The sequence below is a fragment of the Silurus meridionalis genome, chromosome 4, assembly GCF_014805685.1.
Source record: "Silurus meridionalis isolate SWU-2019-XX chromosome 4, ASM1480568v1, whole genome shotgun sequence".
NCBI classification, from domain to species: Eukaryota; Metazoa; Chordata; class Actinopteri; order Siluriformes; family Siluridae; genus Silurus; species Silurus meridionalis.
Genome location: NC_060887.1, coordinates 16,788,738 through 16,801,432, shown reverse-complemented (window position 1 = coordinate 16,801,432; position 12,695 = coordinate 16,788,738). Strand labels below are relative to the sequence as shown.

General features: G+C 36.4%; 1 pseudogene; it reads left to right on the top strand.

Moving 5' to 3' along the window:
• The first annotated feature begins 4,776 nt into the window (after positions 1-4,776).
• On the top strand, positions 4,777-9,474 carry LOC124384919 (annotated as a pseudogene).
• The last annotated feature ends 3,221 nt before the right edge of the window (positions 9,475-12,695 follow it).

Genomic DNA, 12,695 nt, shown 5'->3' with positions numbered 1-12,695 from the left:
TGAGCCCCCTGCTGTACTCGCTGTACACATATGACTGTGTGGCCACATCCAACTCCACCACCATCATCAAGTTTGCTGACGACACTGTTGTGGTGGGCCTGATCAACAACAACGACGAGACGGCCTACCTACAGGAGGTTAAAACCTGGAGACCTTCTCCTGAACGTCAGCAAAACTAAGGAGTTGATTGTGGACTTCAGCACAAAGTGGGAGCGGTCATACCAACCGCTAAACATCTGCGGGACTCCAGTGGAAAGAGTGGACAGTTTCCGGTACTTGGGTGTTCACATCACACAGGATCTGTCTTGGCAGCGTCTGTACCATCTGACGCTTAAGGGACTTTAAACTACCCTCTCAGGTGCTTAAGACTTTCTACACCTGCACCATTGAGAGCGTTCTGACGGGTAGCATCACTTCCTGGTTTGGGAACAGTCAAGTCAAGTCAAGTGGCTTTTATTGTCATTTTCACTATACACAGTGGTACACAGTACACAGTAAAACGAAACAACGTTCCTCCGAAACCCTGGTGCTACACTAAACAACAAACAACATAAAGTGCATCGAGTGCAGCCTGGTGCAAACAGTGCAAACAAAAGAACAGTACAGACAGACAGAGTGCAGACAGACAACACAAGACAAGACACCAAGTATGGTGCAAAAACACATAAACAACAAAAATTCCCTCCACACTCACCTCTAAGTTGGAGGTCCTGGGACTCAGCCAGCCGCTGTGTCAATGGATCTCTAACTTCCTGACAGACAGACCACAAGCCGTACAGGTGGGAAAACACACCTCATCCACCCTCACCCTCAGCACTGGAGCTCCCCTGGGTTGTGTTCTGAGCCCCCTGCTGTACTCGCTGTACACATATGACTGTGTGGCCACATCCAACTCCACCACCATCATCAAGTTTGCTGACGACACTGTTGTGGTGGGCCTGATCAACACCAACGACGAGACGGCCTACCTACAGGAGGTTAAAAACCTGGAGACCTTCTCCTGAACGTCAGCAAAACTAAGGAGTTGATTGTGGACTTCAGCACAAAGTGGGAGCGGTCATACCAACCGCTAAACATCTGCGGGACTCCAGTGGAAAGAGTGGACAGTTTCCGGTACTTGGGTGTTCACATCGCACAGGATCTGTCTTGGCAGCGTCTGTACCATCTGACGCTTAAGGGACTTTAAACTACCCTCTCAGGTGCTTAAGACTTTCTACACCTGCACCATTGAGAGCGTTCTGACGAGTAGCATCACTTCCTGGTTTGGGAACAGTCAAGTCAAGTCAAGTGGCTTTTATTGTCATTTTCACTATACACAGTGGTACACAGTACACAGTAAAAACGAAACAACGTTCCTCCGAAACCCTGGTGCTACACTAAACAACAAACAACATAAAGTGCATCGAGTGCAGCCTGGTGCAAACAGTGCAAACAAAAGAACAGTACAGACAGACAGAGTGCAGACAGACAACACAAGACAAGACAAAAGACAAAAACCAAGTATAGTGCCGACTAGTAAACCTACTGTATACTTAAATATACAGTACTGTGTGAGGAGAAATGTAAAAACTATACCCAGGAGAAAGGTGTTCCATGCAGGACAGACGAGCCCTCCAGAGGGTGGTGCGTTGGAATTTCTAAAGTAGCTACATTAATCTTTGATGAGAGCTTAGGGGTCATTGTGTGGGGGTGCTAAAGAATTGATAGTATAAAACATTCTGGGATATTTAACACTTTTTTCTTTTGCTACATAATTCCATATGTTCTTTTATAGTTTGGATGTTAATGAAAAGAATTTTATTTTATATATATATATAAAGAATTTTATTTTATATATATATATATATATATATATATATATATAATAATAATAATAAATTTGCAGCGCGTCTCACGTGTAAAAACATAGTGTGTCAGTGATTCGCCTCTAGAGGCCGCTCTCGTATCGACAGCGGACCGAAAGCCGGAAAAACTATTGCTATGGATTTTTGCCGATAGTTACAGCTATAAACTATCGATGCTCGAACTCTATTAATAACTAAGCGACATTTTAGTTTGAAAGCCAACATTTAAAATCAAACACAGATTTTCCAGATATGGGGGTGAGCTGTATTCAGCCCGCAGCCCGTAGTTTGGGGACCCCTGGTATAGTCAGACTTCTACATTGCGATCTTGGGTGAGCAAAAACTGAACGCCGCGCATGCGCAGAGCACCAAAAAGCTGACGAGTCCATTGTTTTCCTGTAGGGGGGTGTATTAATATTAGGTTTATACATAATGTGTTGTTAGATTCGTTCGAATATTAATATAGTGGTAGTTGTTATTGCTATTTTTATGGAATTAATGTGATATATATGTACATGTTTATATAGAAGCATATATAAACTTATAAATTCTACTTACCTGCTGATGTGGCTTTGGTTGAGACAAGGGGCGGAGCTTGGTTTTTAAAGGCGAGCCGCAACCCAGTTGCCAGGACAACGAGTGTCACGCAATTGAGAAATTGAGCAAATTGTAACAAATCTATAATTCCGTGAGAATTTTCGTAAAAATTGTAGGTTTATAGGTATAAACTTTTTTTATTACTTTTTCTATTGGTTTGGGGTTATTTTTGTATAATATTAGAGGTCAAAGTGATGTAGTGATGGGTGAAGATATAGTGAAGGGTCGTTCATGAATGATTCTTTAATCGAGTCTTTAATGTGATTCATTCGTTCGATTCTTCTACCGAGTCACTAAAATTATCCGATCTTCCCGTCACTAGAATGATGTTTGAGCAGACAGACATTCATTCAACTGTTCAATAAAATCATAACAGTGAGAGAGAGAGAGAGAGAGAGAGATAGACATTATTCCTTTGACCATAGCCTCACTTCTGATTGTCTTTTGTCATCTTGTGGTTCTGGTCCTCATCACTGTTCTGCTGTCCCTCTGTGTCTCCCTGTGTGTCTTTTTAGAGGACAAGGAGAAAAAATGCTTTCTGAGAGAAGTGAGGAGAGAAAAGGAGATCAGTGTGAGAGGTAAACATTGTCACACTCAGCTGTTATTCAGTTAAACAGCGTAGGAGAAACAGAAGCTGGACCAGATTTTTAAATAAAGATACAATAGTCATTTTGAAGCAGTAATAGAACTATGAAATATTAACAAAATCCTATACATAAATCCCCATTTAAAAAAATTATAACAGCCCTAAGTATTAAAATATTAAGTTTAAAATTGTCCTTACAACAAATCATTGGTCAGGAAATCAGCAGGAATTAAAACAAACCCCAAATAGGTGATGTAACAGTATGTTTTATTTTATATATTATATATATATATATAGTGTGTGTGTGTGTGTGTGTGTGTATATATATTTTATATATATGTGCGTATATATTATATATGTGTGTGTGTGTGTACTGTATACACATACAGTAATGCAGTATAACAGCACTGCATCACAGAAAGGAATCTCATACAGGGAGAATGACACAAGTCAAAAAGTCCACTTTTCTGCCGCACTGTCCAGATACATCATCTCTCGCTAAAACATCAACACTAACCTCGTAAAATCAACCCCAGGTTTTCTGTGCATTTTTTCTGTGCATTATGGTTTTCCTTGGGGATTTGTTATTAAGACAAATTGTGGCGTTGTGTAAATTCTTTAGAATTTTAGCTTGTGCAGATTTTACACTACCAGTGCTGATTTCTGAAGGCCTGACTTCATGTGTAGAAAATTAAAACATCAATTTCCTTTTCCTGTTTGCTACAGTCTGTTGCTGACACAGGCACACATGTTGCTGCCATTTTAAATTCTATTTATCTATTTGGTTAATGTTTTCTATTAATAATAAGCAGAGAGATGTTAGTTAGTGCTGATTGTCCAGGGCACCAAACATTTTTCTGTGAGGACCACATCATTTTTCCTTTCTTTGGAGAGGGACAGGTTTTAAAGACAGTTGGTGTGAAAGAGGCAGATGTAGAGGACCAAGTAGAATGGAGACGGATGATCTGCTGTGGCGACCCCTAATGGGAGCAGCCAAAATATTTTTTTTTAATGGATACTCGATAAAAACCAAAACAAACCTAATACTCCATATAAAATAGTACTGAACTGTATTACAAATATATATATATATATATATATATATATATATATATATATATATTAATAATAATAATAATAATAATAATAATAAATTTGCAGCGCGCCGTCTCACGTGTAAAAACATAGTGTGTCAGTGATTCGCCTCTAGAGGCCGCTCTCGTATCGACAGCGGACCGAAAGCCGGAAAAACTATTGCTATGGATTTTTGCCGATAGTTACAGCTATAAACTATCGATGCTCCGAACTCTATTAATAACTAAGCGACATTTTAGTTTGAAAGCCAACATTTAAAATCAAACACAGATTTTCCAGATATGGGGGTGAGCTGTATTCAGCCCGCAGCCCGTAGTTTGGGGACCCCTGGTATAGTCAGACTTCTACATTGCGATCTTGGGTGAGCAAAAACTGAGCGCCGCGCATGCGCAGAGCACCAAAAAGCTGACGAGTCCATTGTTTTCCTGTAGGGGGGTGTATTAATATTAGGTTTATACATAATGTGTTGTTAGATTCGTTCGAATATTAATATAGTGGTAGTTGTTATTGCTATTTTTATGGAATTAATGTGATATATATGTACATGTTTATATAGAAGCATATATAAACTTATAAATTCTACTTACCTGCTGATGTGGCTTTGGTTGAGACAAGGGGCGGAGCTTGGTTTTTAAAGGCGAGCCGCAACCCAGTTGCCAGGACAACGAGTGTCACGCAATTGAGAAATTGAGCAAATTGTAACAAATCTATAATTCCGTGAGAATTTTCGTAAAAATTGTAGGTTTATAGGTATAAACTTTTTTTATTACTTTTTCTATTGGTTTGGGGTTATTTTTTGTATAATATTAGAGGTCAAAGTGATGTAGTGATGGGTGAAGATATAGTGAAGGGTCGTTCATGAATGATTCTTTAATCGAGTCTTTAATGTGATTCATTCGTTCGATTCTTCTACCGAGTCACTAAAATTATCCGATCTTCCCGTCACTAGAATGATGTTTGAGCAGACAGACATTCATTCAACTGTTCAATAAAATCATACCAGTGAGAGAGAGAGAGAGAGAGAGAGAGAGAGAGAGAGAGAGAGAGAGAGATAGACATTATTCCTTTGACCATAGCCTCACTTCTGATTGTCTCTTGTCATCTTGTGGTTCTGGTCCTCATCACTGTTCTGCTGTCCCTCTGTGTCTCCCTGTGTGTCTTTTTAGAGGACAAGGAGAAAAAATGCTTTCTGAGAGAAGTGAGGAGAGAAAAGGAGATCAGTGTGAGAGGTAAACATTAATGTCACACTCAGCTGTTATTCAGTTAAACAGCGTAGGAGAAACAGAAGCTGGACCAGATTTTTAAATAAAGATACAATAGTCATTTTGAAGCAGTAATAGAACTATGAAATATTAACAAAATCCTATACATAAATCCCCATTTCAAAAAATTATAACAGCCCTAAGTATTAAAATATTAAGTTTAAAATTGTCCTTACAACAAATCATTGGTCAGGAAATCAGCAGGAATTAAAACAAACCCCAAATAGGTGATGTAACAGTATGTTTTTATTTTTTATATATTGATTTTTATGTTTAAGCCACGTGTGTAACTTACATTGAGCTTTTAACTAAACAAAATATGTAGCTTTTAAAAGTTGTAACAACTATATATTATCATAAGTTAGCAGTGATGTTAGTATGGGACAAAACCACTTTTCACGTGAGTAAAAAAAAGGCACCAAAGTCACTAAGCACATCCACATATTTCAAAATAAAGATATTTTATGGTATAATTCAATGAGTTACAGCTACACTGCTTTTTTCACTTAGTGGATTTTCATTGATTTCTTTACCAATAGATCCATATGTGTTAACAATCCTCATTTGAAGTCGATGAAACAGGACATACTGTACCATCTCAACTTGGATACAGCAACTCATGACTTGCAAAAACAGTTTGGGGATGTTAAAGTAAGTTAATCAATGATCCGGTTGTATTGCGCTACACCAGGGGTCACCAACCTTTTTGAAACTGAGAGCTACTTCTTGGGTACCATTAATGTGAAGGGCTACCAGTTTGATACACACAGTTTTCAGTTTGATCTGAAATAACAAATTTGCTCAATTTACCTTTTATTATATGTTATTATTAATAATTAATGATATTCATCTATGTGAAGACACTGATCATGTTAATGATATCTCATAATAATTATCAACAATGGTTTAACAAAGTAGGAAACAGCTATTTTTTAGAAAAGGCCTGTGGGCTACTCATGTGGTTCTTGCGGGCACTACGTTGGTGACCCCTGCACTACACTATAATGTCGTGTAATTGTATGGGGTGTCAAGTTGAAACATCTTGGGCTTAGTATTAGTGACAGAAAAGACTTGCACAATAATCAATCTGCATTTTGTTTTTTACTGGAAGTTTGTGTGTGTCGGGGGAAGTCAATTGAGGATGAAGTTTTTCATCGAGTACATTGCTAAAGAGCTGGGGCTTGAAGATCCAAATGGAGAGTACCCGAACCTCTGTGAGGGAACCGATCGCTATGCCATGTACAAAGTAGGACCTGTGCTATCTGTTAGTGTAAGTAACCAAAGAATACTTTTTAAAGAGATTTTTTTCTGTTGATCTGAGTTGTTCCTTGTTGGAGAGTTTATTTTGTGTTTTAGCATGGCATTGGTGTTCCTTCAACCGCAATATTGTTACACGAGCTTATCAAACTCCTCTATCACGCTCACTGCACTGACGTCACTATGGTGCGCATTGGGACCTCTGGTGGAATAGGTATGTTTTTATAACACACAGTTTCTGCCAATGTATGTAATAATAATACACAGCTCTGTTATAAATGATGAAGATGAATCAGGTCATCTTTTTCCACCCTCTATGTGAAATTACAACCTATAAAAATTTAGTTAAAGACAGAATATTTCCCAAAATTTTAAAAAAGACACCCGTAGACTAAGACTTTCTTGAAACACATTATGATTTTATTACACCATTTACATCTTTTTGGGGAAGAGCCTATCAGCGTGGCACGTTTTGACTTTTTTTTACTCACGATTTTCTCCACTTTCGTTAAAGCCCCAATTCTTGCTGGAGAAAAGCCCTAAAGCATGATACCACCATCACTATTTTGTACGGTGGATATGGTGTTTTTTTAGGTGAGGTGCTTCTTTCGCCTCAGAGATAACATTTTGTATACATATTATCAGACCATAAGGATGTTCAGAACAATGCAACCAAATACTTGTAAGTTTTTTTATATATTTTTTATATTTATATAAAATGTTCTGATTCTTTTTATAATTTCACATTAAGGGTAAGAAAAGTTCAGACATTATCTTATCAGTGTATTTATATGTGTATGTTGACTGTAGAATACCCTACTAATTCTAGATTTATGCATCAACAGTAACAAAATTACTAATTACATACAGGTGTGTAATTAGTTGGTAATCATTAGACATAATAAATAGGATGAGTGATGATGAATGAACTAGAATCTGGTTTGTGTTCTCAGGTCTGCAGCCAGGTACAGTTGTGGTCACTAAAGAAGCAGTGGATGCCACGTTCTTGCCCCGCTTTGAGCAGGTGGTCCTGGGTAAAACAGTGGTGAGGAGCACGGAGCTGGACGTCGAGCTGGCAGAGGAGCTGCTACAATGTGGCCTGGTAGAGTTTGAGACCGTCATAGGGAACACCATGTGCACCATGGACTTCTATGAAGGTATTATGTGTGTGGGTGTGTATATATATATATATATATATATATATTTTATTGCACAATGTATTGCAATTATATCAGTTTGAACAGTTGTTTATTGGCTGTCTCACTCACTGCTCCCACTTGCTGGTGTTGATGCAGGTCAAGCTCGTTTGGACGGGGCTTTCTGTTCATACAATCAAGAGGAAAACAAAACTACCTGTCTGAGGCGTACGCAGCAGGAGTCCGCAACATTGAGATGGAATCTACAGTTTTTGCTGCCATGTGCAAACTCAGTAATATACGAGGTAGAACTTTCGCCTTAAATCTGAACATTTTTCTTTATTGGAATGTCTGAAAAGGGTTATATGTGACATACAGTTATTGCAGTTTCAGATAACAGGAATCATTCTTCCTGCAGTCGAAAGTTTCTTTAATTTTGTATTCATCCTTCAATAGTTAGATTATAGAGATAAAAAAATAATAAAAGTATATACAACCAACTAAATCGAAAAAATGTATTAAAAAAAACCCTTTAGGTTTTACCTTATACATAAATCTCAGGGTACATAAAGAAAGGTGCTGCTGTTTAAACAGTATTAAGTTTTACATATAACGTGTCGTAAATGTTTTGGGCGATGTTTTTTTTTTGTTTCACCATTATCAAAGTTATTATATACAATATTGATCCCAATATATATTAAGAGAGTTTGGTTGTTTAGATAAATTGAATCTTTTTACTTCAAAAAATAAAAAATAGCCCTAATAGTATTGTATATATTTGATTAATAACCCTTGTGTTTAAAAAAAAAAATCTAAAACGCATGTTATGTAACAGTAACCCATCAACCTGATATACATGCACTTATAGCTAAGAGGAGATAAATATACCTGGATCCCACACTCCTGAGCAAAATTTTTAAATGGTCTCAACAACAAATGATTCATCCTGAGAGCTTTTGCGCAACGATTTGTTCATTTAAATTGGCTGCAGCAAACAGGGAAATTCTCTTTTTCTAGTACGCAAAGGTAAAATCATGAAAATTCAACACAGCATTGCAACTCACAGTAAAAAACTCTTCATCCACAAGGTTTAAACATTTGATGAACAGAAAAAGGAAGAAGAAATGCTCTTCAATACTGTTACTTTAGTTAAACTTTCATTTTTCTTAAGAATAAAGCTTAACATTTTGTCAGCTTTTTTCCCCAGGAGTGTAAACAGTGTGTGTGTGTGTGTGTGTGTATATATATATATATATATATATATATATATATATATATATATATATATATATATATATAATTATTATTATTTATAATTTTTTTTTTTTTTTAATAACCCATGCATACCTGTAATCTCGTTTCATCTTGTTTCACAGCGGCTGTGGTGTGTGTGACCCTCTTGGACCGCCAGAAAGGAGACCAACTGACCAGTTCTCATGATGTAATGGTCAACTACCAGCAAAGACCACAGATCCTAGTTGGCCATTACATCAAGAAGAAGCTGAATGCCTTCAAGAGTACTTAAATTTCTAATACAAAACCAAAGTTTTAGAGATCTACTTTCCTGGTAAAATCACATAAGATTTTACTATATGAATTATACGTTTATTTTTGCTGGTAGTTACAGCAGAATCAAAACTTTGGTTTTGGTCACTGATTTATAAATGCTAAAGGTGTGTCCATTAATAAAGTCAAATGTCCAGAAAAGTGTGTGATGATTTACTCCATAAAGCAGATTTACAAATGGCTTACTTAGTTCCCTGCGTGATCCTGACTGGAGTAATCTTTTTAATCTTCATTTCTGTATTATTGATTCGAGTTAAGGTCAGCTACTCTAAAAGGGAGAAAACCTCAAGCCAGCCTGCATTCAGACGTGAAAATCTTATTTAGCAGAGCTGCTCTTCACTGCCTGTATGCTAATGACTAAAGAAAATAAAAAACAACAGGTATCTACTATTCTTCAAGCCTGAATGCACAAATGTGAAGTGAGGATTTATGCGACTGAGCCATGGTTCAGAAGGAAATTCTTATATCTGATAAGGAACCCCTTCTTCATACATGCTTAGAATCACCCCTGAGTGGGGACTTGAGTATTTGGACCAAGTGTGGAAATGTCCTTAGATTTGGTTATTTGATATTATTATTATTATTATTATTATTATTATTATTGTTATTATTATAAGTATTAGTATTAGTATTAGTATAAGTATTAGTATTGTTGTTCAGATGGGATCTGATTTTTAAGTTGAATTAAATGTTGTTTTTAAAATGTTCATATAAATAAGCTAAACATACATTTATATCCAGATTTCCTTAAAACCACTTTGTGATTATACCTTCTTATGCAACTAGAATAGAATTAAATTACATAAAATAATGTAGGTGTAGGCCTCTTGGGGTATGTCACACTAAAATGTAGGAATTCAACTCAAACCAGTACTGAAAACATTATTACTGTATATAGTATATATTTAGACAAATTTATTCTACAGTTAAATAGGTTTGTGGTTGTAAAAATGTTTTTCCTGGTATACAAGGATGATATTTTTGTGTGCAATTAATATTTATATATTATTTGTTCTCCTCTGTCTTCTTTTTAGAGACACAAAATAAGGTGATGCTTTTATGTAGCCCGAATAATGATTTCTCTCAATACTGGAGTTTTAACAGATTTTGCCATTTAGACCAAATCCAGTAGTTTCTTATTTCAGTGTAAAGTGTGTGTTGACTTTAATTCTTACTAATGAACGCTACAATGACACTTTATTTTTTTATATAAACAGGATTTTGAATTTAGGAATACAGCTGTGTTGTACATGGTGTTGTGCTGCACTTTGTCCCTGAGGAGACTGTACCCCTGGGGTCTACATTATACAAGAATAAACTTCCTGCATATATTTACTGTATTTGCCAAAATGGACACTGATGTGTATATGTCAGTACCTAACTGTAAATAAGGGGGAAAGTAAGGGTAAATTCTGTGTAAGTATTTTGAGATGTCATTTAGAAAATGTTACTTTTCAGTTATCAAAGTTACCATCATGCACTCCTTTAACCCAGTTTGTTTAAAAGATTTCTAATATTTCTATGTATTGTGTTTTGTAAATGTTTTTGTGTGTTTTGGTGAAGCCGAGTTCACAACTGTATTATTGTTTTCAAAACAAATACAAGTCTAATCCAACAAATTGTTTACTTGTGCAATTATTTATCTTTGACTTGGTATGGAGGGAAATCTAGATGACAGTTTTAATTCCATGATTGTAAATGGTGTGCTCCACAATCTAAACTTATTCTAGATCATGAATTGTTTACAATAAGATTTTTTTTTTTTATGGTACATTCCAAACAAATGACTTTCATAGTTGCACTGCGTTGCTCTTTTTTGTCAAGATAATGCTAATGTTATAATAATGCATTTTTTTTTTCTTGAACCCTAATAATAATACATTTTTGTAGTTCTGATGCTCATGTATTATGGACACCATTCAATCATAGCCAGCATGAACTGTTTTAGCAATTTGTGCTCGTTCTTCTTTTAGATAATAGTACTATGTGGGTTAGCCTTCACTTTCAAACTGCATCAATGGACAACTGGTTGCTGGCAAACTAGTTGTCTTTCCTTGGATCACTTTTGGTAAGTACAATCCAAATGTATGTGGTATGTGTTTAAGTCAAGTCAAGTCAAGTCAAGTTTATTTGTATAGCGCTTTTCACAACAGACATTGTCTCAAAGCAGCTTTACACAAATCAACAGTTAAGGTGAATGGTGTGTGTGTATTTATCCCTGATGAGCAAGCCATGGCGACTGTGGCAAGGAAAAACTCCCCTTAGATGTTATGAGGAAGAAACCTTGAGAGGAACCAGACTCAAAAGGGGAACCCATCCTCATTTGGGTGACATCAAGAGTTTAATCATAAATCTTTTAACAATACAGAACACTGGAGAGTGAGAACTAACATGATTACTGGAGTATGTGGAGGGAGAACATACCTTTCGCTGTCATCTCGTAAAACTTTTTCCGTAAATATGACCTCGTCCTCGTCTACATCATTCTCTGCTTCATCATCAGCTTGAAACATTCTGAACGCTTTTACAAAGTTCACGCTATTATCAGTGACCGTGGCAGTTTATCTTCCCACAAAGAGCAAATGAGCTGTGAATTTGCTCTCTATCTCCACTGTGATGGCATCGTACATGTACCACTGAAAACTTTTATTCTGAGCAGTCCATAGAGCTGCAGATGTCGGCAAAAGTTTTCTATATTTCTGTCTCCATTTCCATATATGCAACATTGCATAATGTTGCATATATTCAACATTATACACACACACACACACACACACACACACACATACACATCTGTAGTGCTGTGTTTTGCATGCAGATGTTTTTTTTTTTTTAAAGTGGTATTTTTTGCAGTTGACAAGAGCTTTTCACCAACACATAATCTACACTTAACCATTATTCCTTTCTCCTTTTCCTCGACTATTTCAAAATAATAAGAATACTTCCATCACAGTAATGTAATGCCCTGGTTTGCCATCTCCGCTTCTGACCAGCTTCTGTTCCCGCGGCTCGCACGTATGAGTGCGCGATTCTACGTGACTACGTTCATTTTAATTCAGTATTGATTTTTTTATGCAAAATTATTTAACTGAAAAGTAACTCGCATTACTTTTTTAAAAAAGTAACTCAGATATTAATGTGTAAATTTAAAAAGTAACGCGCTACTTTACTCGTTACTTCAGAAAAGTAATATTATTACGTAACGCACGTTACTTGTAACGCGTTAACCCCAACACTGGTGGTGGCCATCTGGACCAGCAAGGCCTTCTCTGCTGGCCTAATCACTATTCACTCACTAACTTACTTTTTGATTATTTTTTTCCAATAAATATGTGTTAAATTATTCCCAATA